Source organism: Pleurodeles waltl, chromosome 2_1 (assembly GCF_031143425.1).
Source record: "Pleurodeles waltl isolate 20211129_DDA chromosome 2_1, aPleWal1.hap1.20221129, whole genome shotgun sequence".
Lineage (NCBI taxonomy): Eukaryota > Metazoa > Chordata > Amphibia > Caudata > Salamandridae > Pleurodeles > Pleurodeles waltl.
In genome coordinates, this window is record NC_090438.1 from 811,996,421 (window position 1) to 812,019,389 (window position 22,969).

Below are 22,969 nucleotides of genomic sequence, written 5' to 3' on the forward strand. Positions count from 1 at the left end.
CGGCCGGCAACCTCCCTCAAGGGAGGACCGGTGACAGGGCCTCACTGGCACAGGCTCACTCCTCACAGTGGCTGGCGCACCGCCTCCTCCTTCCTTGGCCGCCTTACCGCAGGGATGGAAGAGGCAGCCACACTCGTCTCTCAGCCCCAGTCTACGGGCCCGGCAGCACAGCGTTCAGACAGGGCTTCAGTTCACACCCGGCCCGTTGTGGCTTTCTGCGCCCCTTGGCTGCAGCCCTCCCTGGCCACAGAAGAGGCCGCACACCGCAGGTCGCCGATCCAGAGCCCGCCCACACTAGCTGAGGGTCGGCAGGGCCAAAACGGGGGTCCCCCTTGGTGGTCAGCACATTGGGCTTCTTCCTCAGTTACTTTCCAGCCACAATGCTCAGGATATTATTTGGAATTCACAGGATTTTTGGCAGGGCTGGCTGGAGCACGACGAAACATGTCTACTCGCCCATCTTGTTGGCTCCGCCTCCCCCCACATCTAGGGGTGTTGTCCTCACTGGAGTCTTCATCCAGTGGGGTTGTGGCAGTCTCTGGTCTCCTGTTCATGGTGACATTGGCAAGGTTACCTGTGGGAGAGGTGGAACTCAGAGTTCCTGTTACATGTAGGATATTATTGATGTTGTGTGAGATGCAGACAGTGCCTTAACATGATCACCAACAATGACAAAGACAGCTGCTGCACAATTTTGCTTTTTACAACATTAGACTTTGTAATTTTATTACCATACACCATGCTTGTAGCTGTAAAACAATGTTGGTAGTGATTGGACTGCTGATACCATCTTATGTTGTCGGATTATTGACATGGGTATTCATCTTTGCTGCCTATTGAAGTGTCTGACATGATACATTACACAAAAAAGAGGTGTACAATGCACAATAGTGTCAGACTAATGACACAGTATGGGAGTAGGCAATAGACATTTACCTGTAACTGGATGTACTGCATGTGCACCAACTTTGGCATCTAGATTTCCACCCCAGGGTGGTATATTTCAATCTTAGGAATCTTTATTCTTAAGGCATTGTGATTGGGCACTATCTGTGGTTTGCTTGTGATGACAGTGGGAGTGGGCCATTGCATTGCTGTAATTTCCTTTTACTGTTTCACACTTTCACAATCAAGATGGCTTATATTGATTGTTAGTTTCACAAGTATGACATCTCGCATTTGGTGCACTGTGCTGATTTTCACAATGGTGGCATATTGCATTCTGGGAATTGAAGTGCTATGAGTTGCCAGTACTTCACGTGCCATTTCCAAGGGCTGTGAAGCCATATGGGTTTAGTGGACATGTGCCATGCCAAAAAGGGGGATTGGAACATTTGGACAGAGGTGTAGTGGGTGGTATGTGAACTGGGGTGGGTTAAGGTGGTGAGGGAGCATGCAGGACACGACAATTGGGTGAATTGTATTTTGTGGAGACTTATCAGACCCAACTCCCCCAGGTATTTCTGTCAGGCCCTCAGCATGCAAGACCTTCTCCTCCCAAGATGTGAAAGTAATGGGAGGAGATAGGGGCCCACCGCCAGTCTTGAGTACTGACAGCTGGTGCCTGGATGCCATGGAGTGTACCTTCCCCCTGAAGTTGTTCCACCTCTTCCTGATGTCCTCCTTTGTGCGTGGTTAGCTGCCTACAGAATTTACCTTGTTGACTATCCTTTGCCACAACTCAATTTTGCTGGCAATTGATGTTTGCTGGACCTGTGCTCCAAACAAGTGTGGCTCTAACCTGAGAATTTCATCCACCATGATCCTCAACTTCTCATCCGTGAAACATGGGTGTTTTTGTGGGGACATGGTAATGGTAGTGAAGACAGCGTGGTAGTGCTTAAAGAAAAAAAGGCTGCAGTAAAAGGTAAATGGTGAGGTGTAGGTGCTGTGATGTGAGTGGGTGACGTTGTGGATTGTGTGGGGTAGTAAAATGTATGTTGTGTGTGTTGTTTAGGTGTGTGATGTGTGCATAGTGAAATGTGGATGCCTAATGTTGTTTTTTCTATATCTGTGGACGATTTAGCTTGTCTGTGACTGTGTGTGGCGCTCAGGTTGCAAAGGATTGTGGGTTGTGTAAGGGTGTGTTATATAGTGCAGTGTGTAGGTGTGTTGGGTTTGTGGATGTGTGTCAAGTGTGGGGTATTCAACCTATCCAATGTGGTGCTGTGTTCATTGCAATGTGAGCTGAGACCACCGCGGTTCGCACTGCCAATGGTTTTCCACCATGGAAGAACTGCTGTCGTGATTTGAGGATCGTATTATGATCGTAGGATTTTTGTCGGCCTCGCTGGACTGGTGGTGGAACCGCCTCTTTTCCATCCTCCAGTGTCTTGGCGGTTTTGGAATTTTGGCTGTTTTTTGGCAGACTTCTAAGTGTAACTCCTAATATGGCAGTCGAGTTACCGCCAACATGGCGTTCTTTTGTCAGCCACCACTGTGACGGTCTTACCGTCAGACCACCAAACTCGTAATGAGGCCCTCTGTCTTGAACTCCCAGACTTGTTTCTACATTGTGTGATAGGAATTCTGGCCTTATCGAGGCTGGCTAAATGGAGGAGCACTGTTTGAAAATAACCAGACTCCAAAAAGCTGGTGACTGGCAGTTTTTTTTTTTTTTTCTTTTCACTATAAGGGCTTTCTTTTTAAGAGTACTAGCTATTGGAAAAAATATTCACAAATGTATTTCTGGAAAGGATTCATTCTTTATATCCTTTCATGCCTCTAAGAGGAGGAGTATAAAAAGAAACAGAGCATACCTATTTATTATGGTCAGTGCTACTGGAAAAAATGTGATTCCACTTTCATTACATTTTCCACGTAAATGTAAACTCATTGCACCTGTGACATAATCTACAATATGTTGCACAAACTGCAGAGTTTAATCAAACAGAGGTGATTTTAGTGTAAAGGAAAGTTATTTAATTGCTGCATGTGGGACACAATGCCACCTTCTGACATTGGGTAATTATATCATGCTTCTCACCCCTGACAAGGGCTTTGAAGCGCTTTACGCCAGGCAGCACACTGTTCCGGAAGCCAAGGTTAGTGGTTAGTCCAGATTATTGGTTCTTGTTAATTGGTCATCTTTCTGCAGTTGGTTACTATTGAAGGATTTGAAAGGGTCGAATTTTGTCCTGGTAGTGTAAATATTCCCACATCATGGACTGGTGGAAAGGCTTTCATCTGCGGCACAAAAGATATAAATGTATAAATGTAACTCAAACAGGATGGAAACAATGTTTACTTGTTTGTCATGAAAATGTTTAGCTCCACTTTTCACAGAAATAAATGTTTATATGACAGAAACTGGTCTCAAACTATTTATTTCAAGAGCGGACTTAGGCTTTGCAAGAACTGAGACAGCAATGACTAACTGAGCTACACTTTTTGTTGTATGAACTATGCACACACAGACTTGTTTTCTGCTGAGTACAAAAGTGTATATTATATGCCTTAGAGAATGTTTATCTTCGGAGGTATAAACAACAAAGCAATAACGTTAACGGACTGTATGTGCGGGGAGTCTATGCTCCCATTGTCTAGCATTCACAACCACTCTGTTGAGGCTGCAGCTTACTTTCTTTCTTTGGTCTGGCTTGATAGCTTAGCTGTTGCCTGATCACTAGAGTGGGACTTTGACTCCACCCAGATGTTGAGAGCCAGAAGTACATGATTTGATTGGGCACAAGTTGTGTGCTTCAACAAAAAACTGCTTTCTCTCCATACATCTGTGGTCATTTTGTTAATTTATCCTGCTACCAGAGCTTGAACTTTCAGGGTCACACACGTGACATTGTAATGCTAATAAAGTGTCTTCGGTAGCTAGATATTTTATGGTGTTTTTCTCTGGCACCAGCTCAGATAGGAAGAGGGCAGTCATTATTCTAAATGGATGATTTGGTCTGGCTTACAAGCGCAACTGCACCTAACTTTTTAACCTACATCAATACAGGTCTTTGGTTCTATACAAATACATATTTATTCCCATGGTACATTTACAGCATTCCTTTAAACCCAGACCTGTTGGCATTGGCAATGTTTTTTTTTTTTAACTTTGTTTATTTGTATTTTCATGAAATCATACTATGCTGCCGGGTACAGAGTTTTATGTACAATGTACAAATATATGTGTAAACTGTGCAGCTAGATGATAAACAATAATATATAATGACCGTGGTTCTGTTAGATACGATATTGTTAATTGCCATACATTCAACAGGTCTGCCTTTCATTATACGGTTCAGTAGTCTTTGTCATTTTACAGTTAGTAGGAGGTCGCTTATGTCAAGGCATGTATCATTTACATTAAGAACATATCTAACCAATACTAAAAAACTAAGAAGAAAGAACTAGAGAACAGTGCGCTGGAGGAGCATTTCTGTGTTGTGATGTGGCTATGGTGGTCTGGGTTACCTGAGCTGCTGGGTTAGGGATGTCAATATTAGTGCAACCATTTCCCTTTGTAGTCTGTCGAGTGGGTCGTGGTCACGCCAGCTTGTTGCAGTCCCTGTCCACCGTTAATTAGAGGGGTTAGTGCAGTCATGTTAGCATCTGCCCTGTGGTTTCGGTCTCTCACTTCCCATTGCACTGGTGTCAGGGCCTCTTCCCATCGCTTAGCCCGTTCTTTACATATCTCCCCTCTCCCTCTGGTCAGGTAGTGGATTGGTTCGTGTATGGTTCACTCTCCCCGGATACCCGGGTCTCTGCAGATTCACATATCTGCTTCTCCCAGGCTTCTTCGATCTCAGTCCACATTGGGGCAATCGGTCGTGCATGGACTCCCCGAGCCTCCTCCCTTCTTAATGCATGTAGCTCGGCCCGGGCCCAGTATGAGACATACCGTCTCCAGTCTACCAGAGAGGGGCCCCTAGAGGATTTCCAGGCCATGGCAATTCTTCGCTTGAGCAACCCCAAGGCTAGGTCCAGAAACCTGCTGCCAACTTTCTTAGAGGCAGGTCTGGAGTGTAAACCCAGCAGACAGAAGGAGGGGTCCAAGTCCAGTCGTGAGTCCGTTGTTCTACCCAAGTCGTCTAGTGCACTCCCCATACATCTCTGTATCTCAGGACATTCCCATAGCATGTAATCTAAGTCTGCGTCTATTGCACTACATCTGGGACGTGGCCTGGGTTCACCTCCATATATGACCCTGAGTCTGTGGTGGGTGAGGTATGTTCTGTGTACGAAATTGAATTGGATGTAACGGAGACACGTGTTGCGCGATACCCTACCGGGACCTGCCATTACCCTCCGCCACTCTGTGTCGGTCAACTCCTTTCCTAGTGTCCCCTCCCATTTTGCTCTCAACGGTTGCAGGGATTCCCTGTGTGTTCTCATTGTTGGCTCTATAAAGTCTAGTAATAAGGTCTCCTGTGGTTAATTGGAGTTGGAGAATACTATGCGTCTCAGGTTCCGCGTTCGCTATAGTCCATAATTCCCTTATAGCGCGTGTTAGTGACTGGTGTAAGAGGAATTGTCCTCTTGGGATTCTGTTCTCCTCTACCAGATTTGCAAAGGGTCTCAGGACACTGCCCTGGAATCAGTCCCCCAGGGTCAACACATCAGCCCGGGTCCAAGTCCTCATCCGATTCTGCGATGTTATACTGTTCGGGGCTCACAAAGGCAAGGCCGTCAGCCGTATCTCAGGGGAATAAGCCACCGTCGTACCTGTGCGTCTCAGGCACCTTTTCCAACAGGAGAGGGCTACTGTCAGCATAATATTTCGCAGTGTGATTCGAGGATTAATCAACTGCGCCAGTAACAGGTCGCTACCAACCTCCCCCTGGGCTGTTGTCAGATCCAGTCGACTTTCACCCGCGAACCATCTGGCAACCCACTGGAGTTGGCACGACAAATAATATAATTCAAAATCTGGTACTCCCAGCCCTCCTTCAGAGGTGGGACATCGCAGGGTGGAAAGGGACGTTCGTTGTTGACCCCTGTCCCAGAGGACCTCTCGGAGGAGCGCATTCAGATCCCTGAACCATCTCATCGGCACGTTCACTGGGAGATTGGAGAAGTAATATAGGAGGCGGGGCAGCATAATCGTCTTAGACAAGGAGACTCGGACCATCATTGAGAGTTTAAGGGAACGCCAGAACGTCACGCATGATCTTAAGGCTCTAAGCGTCCTACCCAGGTTGCCGTCTCGAAGGTCTCGTACATCATGGAACACTTGTATTCCCAGGTATTTAAAAGTGTGGGGGGACCATGTGACGTCAATAGGGCAGGAGAGGGGCGCTCCTCGCCCGCCTTCGAGGGGAAGACATATGTCTTCTTCCTGTTCAGTCGGAGGCCCGAGGGGCTACTGAATTCCTCAAGCAAAGCGAGCGCCCAGGGGATCCCAAACATACCATTCCAAAGGTAAATCAGTATGTCATCTGCGTAGAGTGATATGTTATGTTCCACCGAGCCCGACACCACCCCCTGCCCCGCCCCTCCACTCGGAACTGAGCTGCAAGGGGCTCGATAGCAAGCGCAAACAGTAGGGGAGAGATAGGGCAACCCTGCCTGGTGCCTCGAAATATGGGGTAGGTATTCAGCACTGTTCTGCCCGTTCACACCCTCGCCACGGGGAGATAATACAGTAATTCTACACAGCGCACCCATTTGTCCCCCAGTCTCATCCGAAGCATCACCGCTCGTAAATAATCCCACCGTACTGAGTTGAACGCTTTCTCGAGGTCGACTGAGATAAGTGCTGCGCGAGAGGGTCTTTCGGTTTGCGGCATGTGGAGGAGTGAGAATAATCGTCTGAGGTTCACGGAGGTACTGCACGCTTGTATGAAGCCGTTTTAGTCCTCATGCACGAGGTGGGGAATATATCGTATCATCCGATCCACCAGGACTTTACTTAGGATCTTGAAGTTGCAATTCAGCATGGACAAAGGTCTAAAGTCAGACACCGAGGCCTCGCGCGATGTGGTCTTGGGGCGAGGAATCACCAATGCCACCCTCATCGTTTCCGGAAGTACCCCCCGTTCGAATGCCTCCGCATATAGCTCGACCAAAAGGGGTGCAATAACATCTGAGTATGTCTTATAAAACTCCATAGGGAGTCCATCCATGCCCGGCATTTTACCTGCCGCCAATTGTGTAATAGCGGCTTTTACCTCCCCCAGAGTCACCGGGTCCCCCAAGGGATCTCTGTCCTCGGGGGCAAGGTACTCAATGGCAGAGACTGTAGATGGGGACCCAATGAATGTGGCAAGTCCTCTTCCGGCTGTCTATAGAGTGAGGTGTAGTACAGTTCAAATGCCTCATTTATTTCGGACGGTGCATGTACTAGGTCCCCCTCTCTCCCTGGGACGCTAGTGATCGGGGAACCCTCCCCATTAGGTCTCACCAGCCATGCCAGCATTCTACCAGGTCTGCCCTCCTCTGCATGTAGCGCTGCTAGGTGTGTCTGGTAACTGTGACATCGTAGTCTCTCCAGGGTCTGAGCAAAGGACTCCTTAGCCTCAAGGAGTCTCTGCTGTGTGACCTGATCTGTGTTCTGGGTATTGTCTCCATCGTGAATTATCTTTTCCAATCGGTTAAGTTCGAGCTCTAGGGACCGCCTGACCCCCACTGTCTGTCCCATGCAATAGCCTCGGGTCACTATTTTTAAGGTTTCATTTTCTATGTGTTGTGTTGTAGTGGTGCCTTTGTTGATACTAATATGTTCCAGAATGTGAGACCTAAGTGCCTCCCTATAGGCCGGGTCCTCGAGTGCCATCGGCTGGAGCTTCCATGCCGTAATGGGAGTCTTAGCTTCAGCACAACGCCAGGTAATAATCAGTTTGCTATGATCAGAGATAGTGCGGCCTAAGTACTCAGAGTGCGTTATCTCTGGGGTTACGCCTCCAGTGCTCAATATCCGGTCTATCCTGGTATGTAACTGATGTAGACCAGAATAGAATGAATAGTCCCCGTCTCTTGGGTGTTGTATCCGCCATATATCCTCCAGTCCCCGGTGTGCCATCCATTCCATCAGTCCCTTAGCTGTCTTGTGCGAGACTGCTCCAGGCGGGGGGGAGGGAACGGTCCAATTCGGTGTCAATCACACAGTTAAAGTCTCCCCCAATCAGTAACAGACCTCCTGGGGGGTGAGACAGATGCCCCGAGAGAGACTGTAAGTAAGGGATCTGCTCCTGATTAGGGGCGTATACGCAGCCCAGTACAACATTTCTACCATGCAATCTGCCTTCTACAATTACAAATCTACTGTCCTGGTCTATATTTATTGAAATGGCCTCGAAGGGGACCCCCGCTCTCACCCATATCAGCGCGCCCCGTGCAAATGCTGAGAATGTGGTGGCGTATATCTGTCCTCTCCATCTAGGCCTGAGCCTGTCTACTTCCCTGGAGGTGATGTGTGTTTCCTGAAACAGTGCTATATGTACCCCCCTTCTTTTCAGATAAGTCAGGACCTTATGTCGCTTGATCATCGTCCCCATCCCTCTGATATTCCAAGTTAACAGCTTATAGTCTGCCATTTTGTGAGGGCAATATTGTTAAGTGACAGCGACTCCACCCAACTGCAGCTACTTCTCTGTTCCACCACCCAGTCCCCTAGTACCAGAGCCAAACTTAGATCAGTAAGACCCATTCTCCTGCGCTTAACAAAAACGTGGAACTTCAATCCCAAACCCCCAATCCCCAGGGCACCACTCCAACCAATGTTTGCCCAATTTGTGTAAAACAAACATAACAGTAACATTAAGTTGCATCGTGTTCTCGCCATTCGTGCTGCTGCGGCCGAGAAACTGGGGGGTCCATAGCTGACAAGGCCCCATTTCCAGATGCGGGCCCCCACCGTGGGATCAGGACCACTCAGTCAGAGTCAACCCAGGTCGTCAGCTGTTTGTGGAGTCAACCTTGGAGCTTCCTCAGTATGACAGGAGTCCGCATCTGAGGAATTGGTGTGTTGGTCAGAATCTCTCTCACTGACATCTTCGGGCGAAGCCTGCATTCTGCAGTGATGCCACTGCTTCCAGGGTCGCCTTTCTGTCCGATTCATTCTGCGCTGGGGTTGGTCCGATGCCAGTTCGGGACCTGCTACGTTGCCTTCTTGTTCTCCTACGTCCACGCCTCAGCATCCGTCTCATCTTGGCGTGTGGGTCCCCACCCACTTTGTGTGATTCTAGCCATTCCCATGCTTCCTCAGGTGTTTGGGGGAAGATGGGTTGCCCATCAATGATCAATCTCAGTCTGGCTGGAAATAGGAGGGAGTACTGAATGCCCTCCTCCCAGATTGCTCGTTTCACCGATACGTTAGAGGCCTGCCTGCTCTGGACCTCTGCCGTAAAATCCGGGAATAGAGATACTGTTCCGTTCTCTACACGGAAGGGTCCGGCTTCCCTGGCTCGTTGGAGTAACACGTCTCTGTCCCTATAATCCAGCAGCTTAGCCACCACTACCCGCGGGGGTCTGCCTGGGGCAGGTGGTCTTGACAGCACCCGGTGTACCCTCTCCAGTGCGAAAAAGGGAGTAAGTTGTTCCGGAGCCATCTCTGATTTGAACCACTTCTCCAGGTAGGCCAGCATTTCGTTTTCCTCAATGGCTTCCGGAAGGCCGATAACTCGCACATTGTTCCTTCGATTTCGGCCTTCAGCATCTTCAGCGCGGCGTTCCAATAGTTGAACACGGTCCGTCAGTTGGAGGACGGTGGCTTTAATTTCCTGTTGTGCCGGTGTGAGATCCGCAAGTGTGGTCTAAGTACCCGAGACCCTATCCGCTAATTTCTGGTGGTCAGCTCTCAGCAGGCTCAGTTCCGCCGACACCAGCCCTATTTCCTGCTGTAACGTTGTCTTGGACTCTTTTATGGCTCCCAGGATCTTGTCCAACGTGACTTGGAGGGAGTGCGGGATGGGGTCCGTCAAGTCTGATTGGGCCCTGTCACTAGAGCGGCAGCGGCCCTGAGCCTTGACCTTGTTCTGATTTTTGGTGGTCATCTGGCACGGCAAGCGCCTCCCCTAGACAGCGCCCGGTTGTCGTCCCTGTGTCTTTTTCCAGATGTACGTGTTGTTACTTCAGAATTAGTAGGCCATACGGGTTTAGTCTCTCTGTGTGGACCGTCGTTAAAGAGGCCCCTGCCCGGTCCTCCGCTCACCCCACTCTGGTGTGGAGTGTTGGGGTCACATGTACGTTCTGTTGCCTGGGACTATAAGGGGGGGTCCGCCAACCCCCACCTCACCTTGCAATAATTCCAATAGTCTGTTGTGGGTCCAGTTCCTTAATTTCAGCAGCCAAGTCCCCTGTCGGCAGAGGGGCCCTCCGATCGGGGTCGCCCCGCATCCACGGCACCTCCCGGTCACCTGGCGTGCTCTACTGACTCACGGGTGGATACCCGCCGCCCCTCTACTCCTCACCTCAAGCTTCTGACGTCTAACACGGCAATCTAGCCCTCCGCATGTCGTGGGCCATTTCCGTTAGGCCTGTCGCCGTCCTGTACGTTCGTCGACGGGACGGTGCCGTGCCTCTCAGTCGGCCCTCTGCATTTTCCAGGCGGTGCAGTATTTTGCTTATCTCGCGGCCGCCCGCAGCCCTCCTGTTCTCCGATCGTTTTCTCCGTGCCCCTCTCCTCGCGCCAGTCCCTGTCTGGGCGGGTGCTTCCTGCAGGCGCGCACCGCATCAGCTGCGGTCTGCTCCTCAGGGCTTCCGGTTTAATTGCGGAGCGCCCCAGGGAGCCGCAAGCTGCACCTCGAGTCTCCCTGATGGCTCCCCGTCCCTTCTCATATATCGGTGACGGGTCCCAGTCCCCGGCGGGGCAGTTATGGCAGGATTATTTATCGGGCCACAGCGGAGCGAGAGATTCAAGTGTCCGCCATCTTGCCGATCAGGCCACAGCCCCCTTGGCATTGGCAATGGTTAGTTATGCTAGCCACTGGGCGCAGTAAATATTGTACTCTCCAGGAGTTGCCTCTGAAACGCAGTATGTGTCACATCCCGGTGCTGCCGGTCAGGGCGCTGTCCAAATGGGTCTGAGGTAGCCCAGGCCCTGAGTTTGGCCCTTAGGGGGAGAATAGCTGGTGAGTGTGAACAATGCTGCTGTGTGAGTCTCTATCTATGCTGTTGTGTGCCTGTATAAGCCCTCCTGAAAGCAGCAGCAACGGAGCAGACAGCGCCAGCGTGGTGACAAGAAGCCGACAGACGCTTCCTCGGCGCCGCCGTCTAGATAATGGGACGATACTGGAGCCTACGCTCAGGGAACCAACCTTCTCGAGGGAGCTTAAGAGCACTCGCCCCGGAGCCCTGCTGCAGCACCCCAGGGCACACCGCCCCACGGTGATTCGCTCTCAAGGCTCGGTCTGCAGTCTGAGAGCCCCCTTCCTTCCTGCTCGTCCACGCCCCTCCGCCCTTAGCACCGTCCCTCCCTCCTCCCATCATATCTCGCGTCCCTGGGAGATGCGGCAGGTGCAGAGCAGCGGATGGGAGCCGGGAGGAGAGAAGCGGGTCTGCCCATACCCGGCCTTGATGGGGATGAGTCTAGAGGCCACGAGTGTAGCGGCTTAACAGGTACTACTCCGCGACGCTGCATTCAAGTGTGTGGTGAATGCATAGTCTGCAGTGCGAGCAGTGGATGTCCCCGCAGCAGAGAAGGTGCACCATCACGCATGTATTGTGGTCTTTTTTTTTTTATTGTGCGATTTATTGGACGTAAGCAGTTTAATTAAACTGCACTGCGCATCAATTTAGGGCACAGACCTTAACGTGCCCACTAACAAAAAGCCAGGGTGTAAACTGCAACTCATAGGGTGCTTATCAATATTGTTGTATGGTAGGCTAAAGCACAAACGCAACGCCTTAGGTCTGCATTTAATCTGCAGACCACTTGCCCGACCCCACTAAAATGTATTCTTAAAGATATCTCAGCTGTGTAATGCTCATGCACCTGCGCTCTTTGTGTAACATGTGGAGGCCCATACTTCCGGTCCGATCAGTGGAGGGATGTGCGTGGAAAACTGTCGGTCACCCTCAGTTCGAATCACAGGTATATTACGACATAAATTGTTAATGCACCCGTTGCTTGGGGCTTTACATCATCTACGAGTCACGTGTTGTGTAAATTACAGGCCATAAACAGGCTTATATACGTTTTAACGCGATTACTTCTACACAATGAACGTTATATTTCGGCGTTTTTAACTCTACTTTATCGTTATTATGCTGTCCCCAGCAAGCATGGCCTTTGTTTTGAGTCTAGCATGCGAATGGTTAATGCGCAACCGTGATGAGGGATTATCGATTTGGTTATTGAGTTTGATTTGTAAACACTGATCCTGGGGCAGGGAAACGCAATTATTGCAGCCTGTCAGCTGGGACTCACTCCAACGACGACACTGAGCCAACTGACAGCGCCAGCGCCTCTCCTCCATAATAATAAGAATACAGCGAGGGCCTGGGGCTGAGGAGGATGGGAGGAAGAGTTGCATAGGAAAGTGAAGCCCAATTTTAAATAGTACCTACTTACAAAAGTATTACCTCTGAAAATATACATTTGTTATGAGTGTGAGGCTTGTTTCCTCTTTGCACAAATTAGGTTACAATTCCCGATGCGCTCAAAATATAATCGTTACATAAAGTACCTGTTGCAGATTGTAAATAATGATACTTATCCTTCTCATTGAGAGGTTACTAGAGCAGACGCCCTCAGACTTTGGAGTGTTTTCACCGTGGAAGAACATGCGTCGCGCATTCATTTTACAGGTGGTGTTTTTTAATTTTCGAGAGGGAGGCAGCTGTGTGCACGATTCATATTGGCTCTGGAGCATGAATCACAGAGCTACTTCCTCTCTTCACACCCAGTCCAGCCCTATGGGCGACTGTATGCCAGCCCACGACAGTCTGCCTTTCGTACCGCCTGCCAGCCTGTAGGCCTCACAGGGAAGAAACACATATGGGTTAAGAATGATGGAAAACAGGTTGGGAAAGTCACCATGAGAGACGTCACTGAATTTATTAGTATATAGTATTTTTTTGTCAGGGGTGGGACCACTGATTAAAGAAACATTTGCAAAGCCAGTCTCTCTGGCCTTTTACGTACCTACAGTACCTCAAGTAATTATTAGATACCCTATTCGAATAAGAAGAAACAAGTGAAATCTTTAACAAAACTGCAGTCCCTCAAAACGTTAATAGTTGTCCCTGTTAGGTCAGAACAAATTGCGCAACAAACCTGTCACAAACCAGCAGTAACTCATGTTACTAAATGCCCCTCTTGAGTAAGATGCAACTGCTACAAATTTCCTTTTCAAAGTTTAGGGGGTGTGGCTTCAACATAAATACGTACATGTCCACTTTTGCTACTTTAATAAATTGTGCTTGATTTCCATAGGATAAGTAAATATGCCAATGCTGGTGTATGCTGATGAATCAATATCATAACTTTTAATAAATGTCTTGTTTCTATTAAACCCTTGTGAAAACAACCTAGTATTTATAAATATTAGCATTCATTGAGTAATACAAGCCCATAGAACGGTATTGTTGGGAAACTGTTTTTTTGAGTGGCACTTTCTTTATGTCTCAGTAAAATGCCTGCTGCCTCATGCTATGTATGGGCTGTAGTACAAAGAAGCAAAAAGCAAGCTGTATATAAAGATATTTGGTGACTAGGTGTCCTTCATAAGTCAAATGCAAAAGCAGTGACATTCTTTCATGATTTCCACAAGTCTTCACTAGGTGTCCCTCTCAAGTCAAATGTGTAGGAAGTTGGCTCTTTACATGATATATCAAAATGAGCTATATAGTGCAGAGTCCAGGGATTCCCTTACCAGTGAACAGGGGCTTGCGCTAGTAATCCCAAAGTGCTCTTTTAGGGGGTAGCCTTATGCATATCAGTGAGGAGTGTTAAACATCTGCAAATGCGCACACAGTCAATACTTAAGACGCACAACTCAATAAGGAAATAACAAGTATCTTTATGTATGTTTAGACACAAGATGCAATACGATCAGCTAAGTACGTTTTGCAAGAAAAATCTTTAGTTTTGAAAAGTCGACTGCAATATTTGGAAGCTGCAATGTTATCTTATGGAGGAAAAACAAATATGGCAAACAAGTATAGTACAGTGACTTACAGGACCAATCTCCTGGACTTAAGGTAGGTACCGGGCAACGGTTAGTACCACACCAACAGGTCACACCGGGCGGCACTGGTTGGCCGTGTGCAGAGAAGTAGTATGGCGTTGTGTGACGTCAATGGGGATCGGTCGAGTTGAAAAGAGGATGCAGGTTTGGACAGGGAGTCCAGTCGAGGAGAACCAACAGGTGGGTTCAGTTCTTGAGATGCTCATGGACGCGGGACACCTTAGTTCGTCTTATCTACAGTCCAGGTGCAGAGGTGTCCTGAGACTTCGGGTTTTCTCCACAAGAGCACTCGCGGTAGAGGGTGCTTGTGGGTGGAGGCTGCAGGCGCCATCAGGAAGTCCATAGTGGACAAGTCCAAGGTGGGCTCTGTCTCTGGAGAGCTGGGGGACCATATGGCACCTTTGGACCACTCCAACTCGGGCTAGGCGGCACAGGGGCAGTGGTGCTTTCCGGTGTTGGTCTTTGGAAGTCCAGAGTCCTCTCAGACCTTTTGGGGTGCCTGAAAGATGCAGACAAGCAGCTCTGCGCTCTTCACTGGAGTTCCTGGGTCTTTGTTGAAGCCAGGCAGTCCTCCCAGGCTTTTGGAGGCACGACAGCTTGCAGGGTGAGTTGACTTTGGTGCAAATCAGCGGAAACAGCAGACAGGCCGCCAGGGCTGGGCCAACTCAGGTGCTTCTTCCTCAGTCTTTGCTTTTGAAGCTCTTGAGTGTCCTTCTTCTTCATAGGTCAGCACAAATCTGATTTCTTGGTTCCAGGGGATTCCCTAAATATTGAATTTAAGAGAGTTACAGGAGTGTTGGTTAGTAGCTAATGGAATACTTACCCCTGAGGTCACTATGCCCCCTATATGACCACTTCCTGTGGGAAGTGAGCATAACCCTGTCACAGAGTTCCTAATTTTGCTAACACTAAGGTGGCAGATTTTTAAGTGTTGTGTCCACTTCCAGCATCTCACCTTAGGGATGGGACTGACCTGGGGAGTGGACACACCTCCCTGAATACTACATTTCCCTCCTGTCCCAGTGCCAAATGGGTCCTGGGGAGGGTGTTGACATCTCTCATTTAAGTTAAGCGAGATCTGTATACAAAGGGCAGTGAGCTTCTTTGAAGCCCTTCTGCCTTGGAATGCAGATTCACAAGTCATCCTGTTTGGTGGGGTGTGTAAACACCTCGCCCACAGCAGGCTTTGTTTCTGATCACCCAAGAGCAAAGGCTCTCACCCTAAGTGATGAGAATCATGTGTGATGGTGGCAGGCTGCCTAAAACTAGTCAGTCTGTAGACTGGTAGTTGGTAGGTTTTCAGGGGGCACCTCTAAGGTGATCTCTGGGTGCATGTATTAATAAATCCATTTGTGGCATAAGTGAGGGTTTATTAATATGAGTTGTTTCATACCAAACATCCCTATTTTCAGTGCAGCCATTATTTAGCTGGGGAACTCATATTGACCACTGTCCAGCACATGTACTGAAAATGGCTTTCCTGTTCACTCACTACGTCTAAGGATTGACAAAGACATAGCAGGGGCATATCTGCTCTTGCTGATTTACCCTCACATGTAATATAATGCACCCTGCATTTGGGCTGCAAGGCCTGCTGTAGGGGTGACTTATATATATTGCACGTAGTGGTATGGGACAGAACACACAGGCTGTGTGCCATGTCATGTTTTCACTTTTAGCTGCACCAAGACTGCAATGGCAGTCTGCATGTGCTAGGTGAGGGGTCCCTGAGGGTGGCACAATACAAGCTGCAGCCCAGGGGGATCATCTTTGGTACTCATGCTCGAGGTACCTGGTGTACCATTTACTAGGGACCTACAGAGGGACTGAATGAATTACCAATTGGGGAACAATTGTACAGTCGTAGGGGAAAGAGATCTGGCAGTGTAGACCTGGATTGCAGGAACCCAGTGTGCTTTCAGTCAAAATTACCAGGCAAAAAGTGGCGGTGACCATGTGAAAAAGGGACACTTTCCTACAAAACGCTAAAGCCTTGCAATTCTTATAGGAAGCTGCAGTTCCACTAGTACCTTGCAAGTCAAATGCAAAAGCATTGTTATTCTTTCATGAAGTTGCAGTTCCACAAGTTATTTGGAGGAATCCCAATGGAGTCAGATGAAAAAGCTTTTCAATTATTATCTGAAGCTACAGTTCCACTAGTCATTGCTAGATGTCCCTCAAAAATCTAATGCAGAAGCATTGAAATTCTTAAATGAAGCTGCAGTTCCACAAATCATCACCAGGTGCCCCTCTCAAGCAAAATGCAAATGCTTTGAAACTCTTACATGAAACTGCAGTTCCGCTAGTCATTACTAGGTGTCCCTCAAAAGTCTAATGGAAAAGCACTGGGATTCTTTCACAAAGCTGCAGTTCTTCTAGGGTGCTAGGTATCCTTCACAAGTCAAATGCCAAAGTGTTACAATTATTTCATAAAGCTGCAATTCCACTAGTGACTACAGGGTGTCCCCCAGTAGTCAAATCCAAAAGCATTGAAAGTCTTTCATGAGGCTGCAGTTCTGTTAGTCATTACTAGGCATCCCTCTCGAGTCAAAGGTAAAAGCCCTGAAATATTTTCATGAAGCTGCAGTTCCACTGGTTAATAGAGGTCCCACTCAAGTCAGATTGAACTCTTTCATGTGACCTGCACCGAACTGCAGAGGAGTGGCTTTAACCTAGATATCTGCATGTTATACTGTAGTTACTCTAATGACTTGTGCTAATTTTTTGTAGGGTACACAAATATACCAAAGCTGTTTTATAGTGAAGAATTAACATTGTAATTTACAATAACTATCTTGAGAGTTATGGAAATTGTTGATGAAACCTTATTATACATAGGGATTATCAGTCATTAGAAAATGCAAGTGTCCAACAAGTTTTATTTTGAGGGAATTATTTATTTAGATGTATGTTTACATGTCTAAGGGCAAATGCATCCACTCAAATTGAAAGCATCGAGTGCCTGGAGTGGGTTGGTCAGCGTATACTTCTCCTGGATGGAAGGGAGTATAATTTGAATGACAAGTCAACAGACCAGTGGTGATAGAGTGTTGGTTGGAAGCCCCTACATATGTATGAATTTTTTGTATGATTTTTTGTAAAATATGAGGCTGGCAAGCAAGATTGCCCACAGACCAATGTTCATCATACCAACCAATTATTTAAACAACGTAGACATCAAGGATTTTGCTAAAACCTTGGTGATTAGATTGAGTCGGACATTATCTCATCGTATACATACTGACCAATGTGGCTTTATGGATGCGCTTCACTGAAAGACGCCAACTAGCCAAGACAACACACCGTCTCATTCGGCACTCTGGTCCCCCCCCTTCTGGGAAGTAGTATACACGTGGACAAGTGCCGCTGATCCCAGCGAGGATCGCCTGTGACAAGGCTATTGAATCGAAACGGGCGTGCCTAAGTTACTAACGCATCGCAATACCAGCCGCCTATAACTTTTCCGTTTGAAACAAGGCCTTATAAGACGCTGCGTTCCCCTGCCTGGAGACTGGCTGTAGCCTTGTCAAGAGGCCACGTTGTCCCTTGATAGTCCTGATGAGGCCCAGACTGGAGAGGCCGAAACGCGTCGACACACACCTTGGCGAGATTGGGTTCTTGATTTGTATTCAATCCTAAAAAGAATTTTCCTCACATGGATAGATACCTCTAAAAAATACACAGGTATTCTAAAGAGGCATGTACACAAACCTTCAATCATTGCACCGTAGTGGATTACAACCATAAATACTAGCTGTAACCACTATTTCCTGCCAAAGAAATTGAGTTGGGGACAACCCCCGGTTGACAGTCCGTTTGCTTCCTAGGCTCCAACAAGTCTGTTGTTGCCCTCAAAAAATATATTAGGCTATGTGTAATGTAGTGTCAAATATGTTTGTGCTATGTGTTGTTATTTGAATAGTTATTGTCATAAAATAATTGTTTTATGAGTCACTATCGACCTTGCAAAAGTTATTCGTAATAAATTTTGGAAAGTAATTGAACCACAACGGAAGTACTTATCACGTTTCTTTGAAAAAATTCAGAAAATTTATCCTGACCTTTTTGACCAACCCTTTGTTGCTCTATGTTATTGAACCCAGGTAAGGGTTATTGGGTTTTCCTCTTTTGTATACAATTTATGCCAGGTAGAAGCACCTGACCCTGCATCCATAGAGTACAATTGGCACTCTCTCAGTACATCACCTGAATTGTGACCTGGCCCTTCTTCTGATTGATTTCCAAAAGGCATTCAAATTCCGTGTCTTGGTCCTTTCTCAATGTTGTGCTCTAACGAGCTGGCTTCGGCCTATCTGTCTGGAAAATGATGGGCCTTTTGTATAATACACCCACAGCCCAGGTCTGGGTCAACGGAGTTCTGTCCCCCCTTCCCAATCCACATGGTTACCCATTAGGGGTGCTCTTTATCGCCATGGCTGTTTTCCCTGGAGATAGAACCCCCAGTACGCCTGATGCAATGTGATGGTCAGATTTGGGGCAGGCAGTGGGAAGTGGGCATTGAAGATCACATTGCCCTTTATGCAGATGTCGTACTACTGTTCCTTAGCGATCCACATGCCTCAGGCACCTTGAAATTCTCTGCCTCTTTGAGAGAGCCTCTGGTCTGCGGGTCAACACCCATAAATAATTTCTGGTAGTGGAGGCCGGAGAAGCTGTGGCACATTACTGGTGCCCTGACATTCCAGTTTGTTGGAACTCCTTTATGTATCTGGGGATTCATATTTCACACCTTCTGGGAATTGGCCTGGTCCCTAAACTGCCAACCCCTTGCAGCAGTCCTGGACAGGGACTCACGTAGGTTGAGTCACCTGCTCTTCAATCTTAAGGGATGCATCAGTCTTCAAAATGTTTTGCCTTCCCCGGTATCTATATATTTTAACAAACTATCCATATATGATTCCTCTCTAATGGTTTTGTGCTCTGACATTGAAACTGGCAGCCTTTAATTGAGCGGGTGGCCGAAACCACGTAGTCCTCCCCACAGCACAGAAATTTTCATTTGACGGTGGCCTTGGTATGACTGACATTTACAGTTACTATCTTGCTGCACAGCTGGTCCCTATTAACGAATGGTTTACAGGAAGGTGGGATGACCACGTACAATGTCTGGTGTTACACCAGCTGGAGTTAGAGGGTTTTCTCGGCCTGCTGTATGGAGACTGGCTGCTCCTAATGGCACTCTCCTGCACCCAAGTGGCAGTGCAATGCTGGAGTACAGCTCTACATTTAATCAGATTTGACCATCGTCCGACAGATATGACCCCTCTCTGGAGTGGCACCTGGCTTCAGCAAGTGTTGTGTCTCAGGGGCTTTGCCCACTGGCACCAAATAGGAATCATATACCATGGGGGCGTTTGCCAGGGAGGCACACCAATGTCCTTTCAGGAATTATGAGAACAATGTTCTCTATACCATACACAATTCTTTTTTTACCTCCAGTTGCACCATGCCCTGCAGGCTCATCTCCCCATAGATGTTCATTTTCCAGAATATAGTCCGTTAGAAGCAAAACATCTCATGAGGCGCTTAAGTATGGGGTCCATATCTGTAATTTATTGCTCACTGGTGATTAACCCACCAGACAGGTTCACTTCCCTCTAACAGAAATAGGAAAGCTGGGTGGGTGAGCTAGACAAAAATGACTGATGGGAAGCATGTTTATCCCCGAGAGAATTGGCGATCTCATCATGATTGAGAATGATCCACATTACCTATCTTCATGCCATTTATATATCCCCTAATTGGATGCAACAGATGGACAGAGTGGCCCAGGCCATATGTGCATGCTGTCCTTCCCCGAATACCGGTTTCTACCATATGGCCTGGGACGGCCTGGCCCTGCAGCCTTTTTGGGAGGGGTGGGTCACAAGAATTCAGCGGTACTTGGCCACCCCATTGATTTGGGTCCTCAGGTGGCCTTGTTGGGCCTTTTAGAGGAACTTGGAGTGCCATACTCCAAAAGGATTTTCATAGGGATGGCCTTTTTGGTGGCAAAAAGAGATATTGTCCGCTATTGAAAACAGCCTACATCCTCACTGCTGGCCTGGTGAAAGGGAGTCGACTGGTGTGCTCACCAAGAGAGACCAATTTATGAAGCACGGGGTGCTGCCAAAAACATGATAAAAGAATGGGGGAATGGGTGGACTTATCATGGGTTATCTGCTGAATGAAAGGCTATTTGATTTGATTATTCAATCTCAAGATTGTACTCCAGAGCTATTATTGTCACAGAATATTATTTGTCACAGTGAATGATGCTTGCCTTGTTAAACCTAATAAAAATTTGGTTATCCGAAAAAAATTGAGGCTGGCAAAACAGCTAAAGCTGTGAAGTCTTCCAAGATTATTTTTGAGTTTCTGAAGACTCCTTGCAACATGTGGCTTACAAGAAGCATGTGCCCGGATGTGTATTTCACCCTTGTATGTATGCAGGTGCAGTGCTTTAAGTGTGATAAGATGGTGGGAGTGGTGCATGTAGCCTATGGAACATATCTTAAAAATACTGTGCAAGAGGAATGCCTGAATGGCTTACATACCAAGGATGCAGATAAATACATTTGTCCCTATGTCACAAAGAGGACGTCTGGTAATGCTGCGGTGAAGCTCTGGCATGTGAAAAGCATACAGATAGAATTTTTTTTAGGTTTTGCCTGCAAACAACATTAGCTGTGTGTTGTTCAAGACCTAGGCCCTCATTATGTACTTGGCGGTCGAGACTGCCATGCCGGCGACGGTGGAAATTTCTGCCACAGGCATGGCGGTCTTGACCGCCACATAATGTACACAGTGGGGACCGCCACAGGTGGCCTTCCACCACCACCAGGCTACCGCCGACAGGCAGCCTGATGATGGCGGAATTCTTCATCCGACAGGGCAGCGCTGCAAGCAGCATTACCCTCCGGATAAAGAACCCTTGTTCCGCCAGCCATTCCCTGGTGGGTTCATCCACCAGAGAAAGGCTGGCGGAAGGGGTGCTCCGGGCCCCTTGTGAGCCCCTGCACTGCTCATGCACTTGGCATGGGCAGTGCAGGGACCCCAGTGTAGAGCCCGTGGCGCAGGTCACTGCCCGATTTAAGGGAAATCAGTGTTTCCGCCTGCCGGCCCAGCGGAATGTTAATTATTCGACCGACGGGGTCTCAAGGGCGCTGGCGGTCTGTGATAAGACCGCCAGCATGAACACAGCGGGGATTCCCGCCGTGTTCATAATGACCCCACTATTGTCTATAAAACAGTTCAACATATACAGTGAGGTTTGTGTAAGCCCACATTCTTAGTTAGATGACTTTCTTCTGTATCTCAGTTCTTTACTTGTTATTCCACGGCTTTCCTGCCTATCACACATTTGCTGTGTTCTGATTGGGTGACTTGTGTCCTTCTACTGCTTGCATTCAGAGAGCTACTTTTTTTCTTCTAACACTCCATGGGAATGAATGTGTTTCTTGCTATAGCCTTTGGGTGCTGCTTCTCCTCTTAAATTCCATCCCACTTTTCATGTTGCTTACTCCTCAGAGCTGTTCCATCGCTCAGTCAGTCAAAATAATCTTGTTTCAGGTATACCCATAAAACCATGAGGCAATAAAATATTTGACAATAAAAAACATCTAAAATCATGTTTTCTATAAATCTTTCAAATACCATAGCAAAGAGTTAAAAATAAAGGGTGTAAGGCAATAAGAAAGGTGGCTGTGTGGAAGAGGCTGACAATCTATCCACAAGTACCCTGAAGTTCAAAAGAGGCTAAGCTCAACTGATAGTGACACTGAGCCACCAAACAGCATCAAAACATTCAGGGAAAACCCCCACATACAAATACAACAATAAAGCAAAGAGTTAAAAAAAGTGTGTAAGGCAATAAGAAAGGTGGCTGTGGGGTAGGACTGCCGCACTTCTCACAAGTACCCTGAAGTTCAAAAGAGGTTAAGCTCAACTGATAGTGACACTGTACCACCAAACAGTATCAAAACATGCAGGGAAAATCCCCACATACAAATACAACAATAGAGTTAAAAATAAAGGTTACTCAAAATATGAATTTACATAGTAGTTTGGAAAATGTCAGTACAATAGATACATTTAAATTGGTTATTTTAGATTGTATAAGAGCCAAGAATTTAGGTACGATTACCCATTTTTATAGAAATACAGAATGATTCCTTTATTTTCTTATTTCTTTGTTTAATGAGATTGACGTGCGATGTAAGGCCAACACATGTTGCCTAGAGGTGCCAATGTCTGGGGACCTTTCAAAATCAACCAATCAATCAATCAGTGACTTGTAAAGCGCGACTAATCATCCATAGGGCCTCAAGGTGCTGTTTGTGGGCATACTGCTCAGTCGAAGAGCCAGGTCTTGAGGTCTTTCCTGAACTGCTTCAGTGATGCGGCCTGCCTGGGCTTGAGAGGTACTGTGTTCCATGTCCGGGCTGCTAGGTAGGAGAAGGATCTTCCTCCTGCTGTGCTTTTCTGGATCTTGGGAATAGCTGCAATAGCGAGCTGAGAAGAATGGAAATGTCTGTTGGGTACGTAGAAGGCTGGGCGGTGGTTGAGGTATGCCGGCCCTATGTTGTGCAGTGCCTGGTAGGTGCGGATCAGGAGTTTGCATGTGATGTGCTTGTTGACTGAAAGCCAGTGTAGGTCTCTGAGGTGGGAGGAGATGCGGCTGTGGCAGGGGATGTCCAAGATAAATCTGGCTGCTGCATTGTGGATTCTTTGTAGTTTCTTGGTGATGCCGACATAGAGTGCATTGCCGTAGTCCAGCTTGCTAGTGACGGATGCGTGGGTGACTGTCTTCCTTATGTCGGAGGGGGTCCACTTGAAAATCTTTAGGGGGAGTCAGAGGGTTTGGAACCATGATGATGAGACTGCGTTGACTTTGT

The 22,969-nt window shown here is 47.5% G+C and overlaps 1 protein-coding gene across 1 annotated transcript in view; it reads left to right on the top strand.

Annotated features, from left to right (window-relative positions):
- The first annotated feature begins 11,065 nt into the window (after positions 1 to 11,065).
- The window catches only part of KIAA0319 (KIAA0319 ortholog), a 562,397-nt gene continuing 550,493 nt past the window's right edge, over positions 11,066 to 22,969 (top strand). The window contains exon 1 of the mRNA XM_069218755.1: positions 11,066 to 11,499. The gene's annotated coding sequence lies outside the window, so the exon portion shown is untranslated. The remainder of the gene's footprint in view (positions 11,500 to 22,969) is intronic.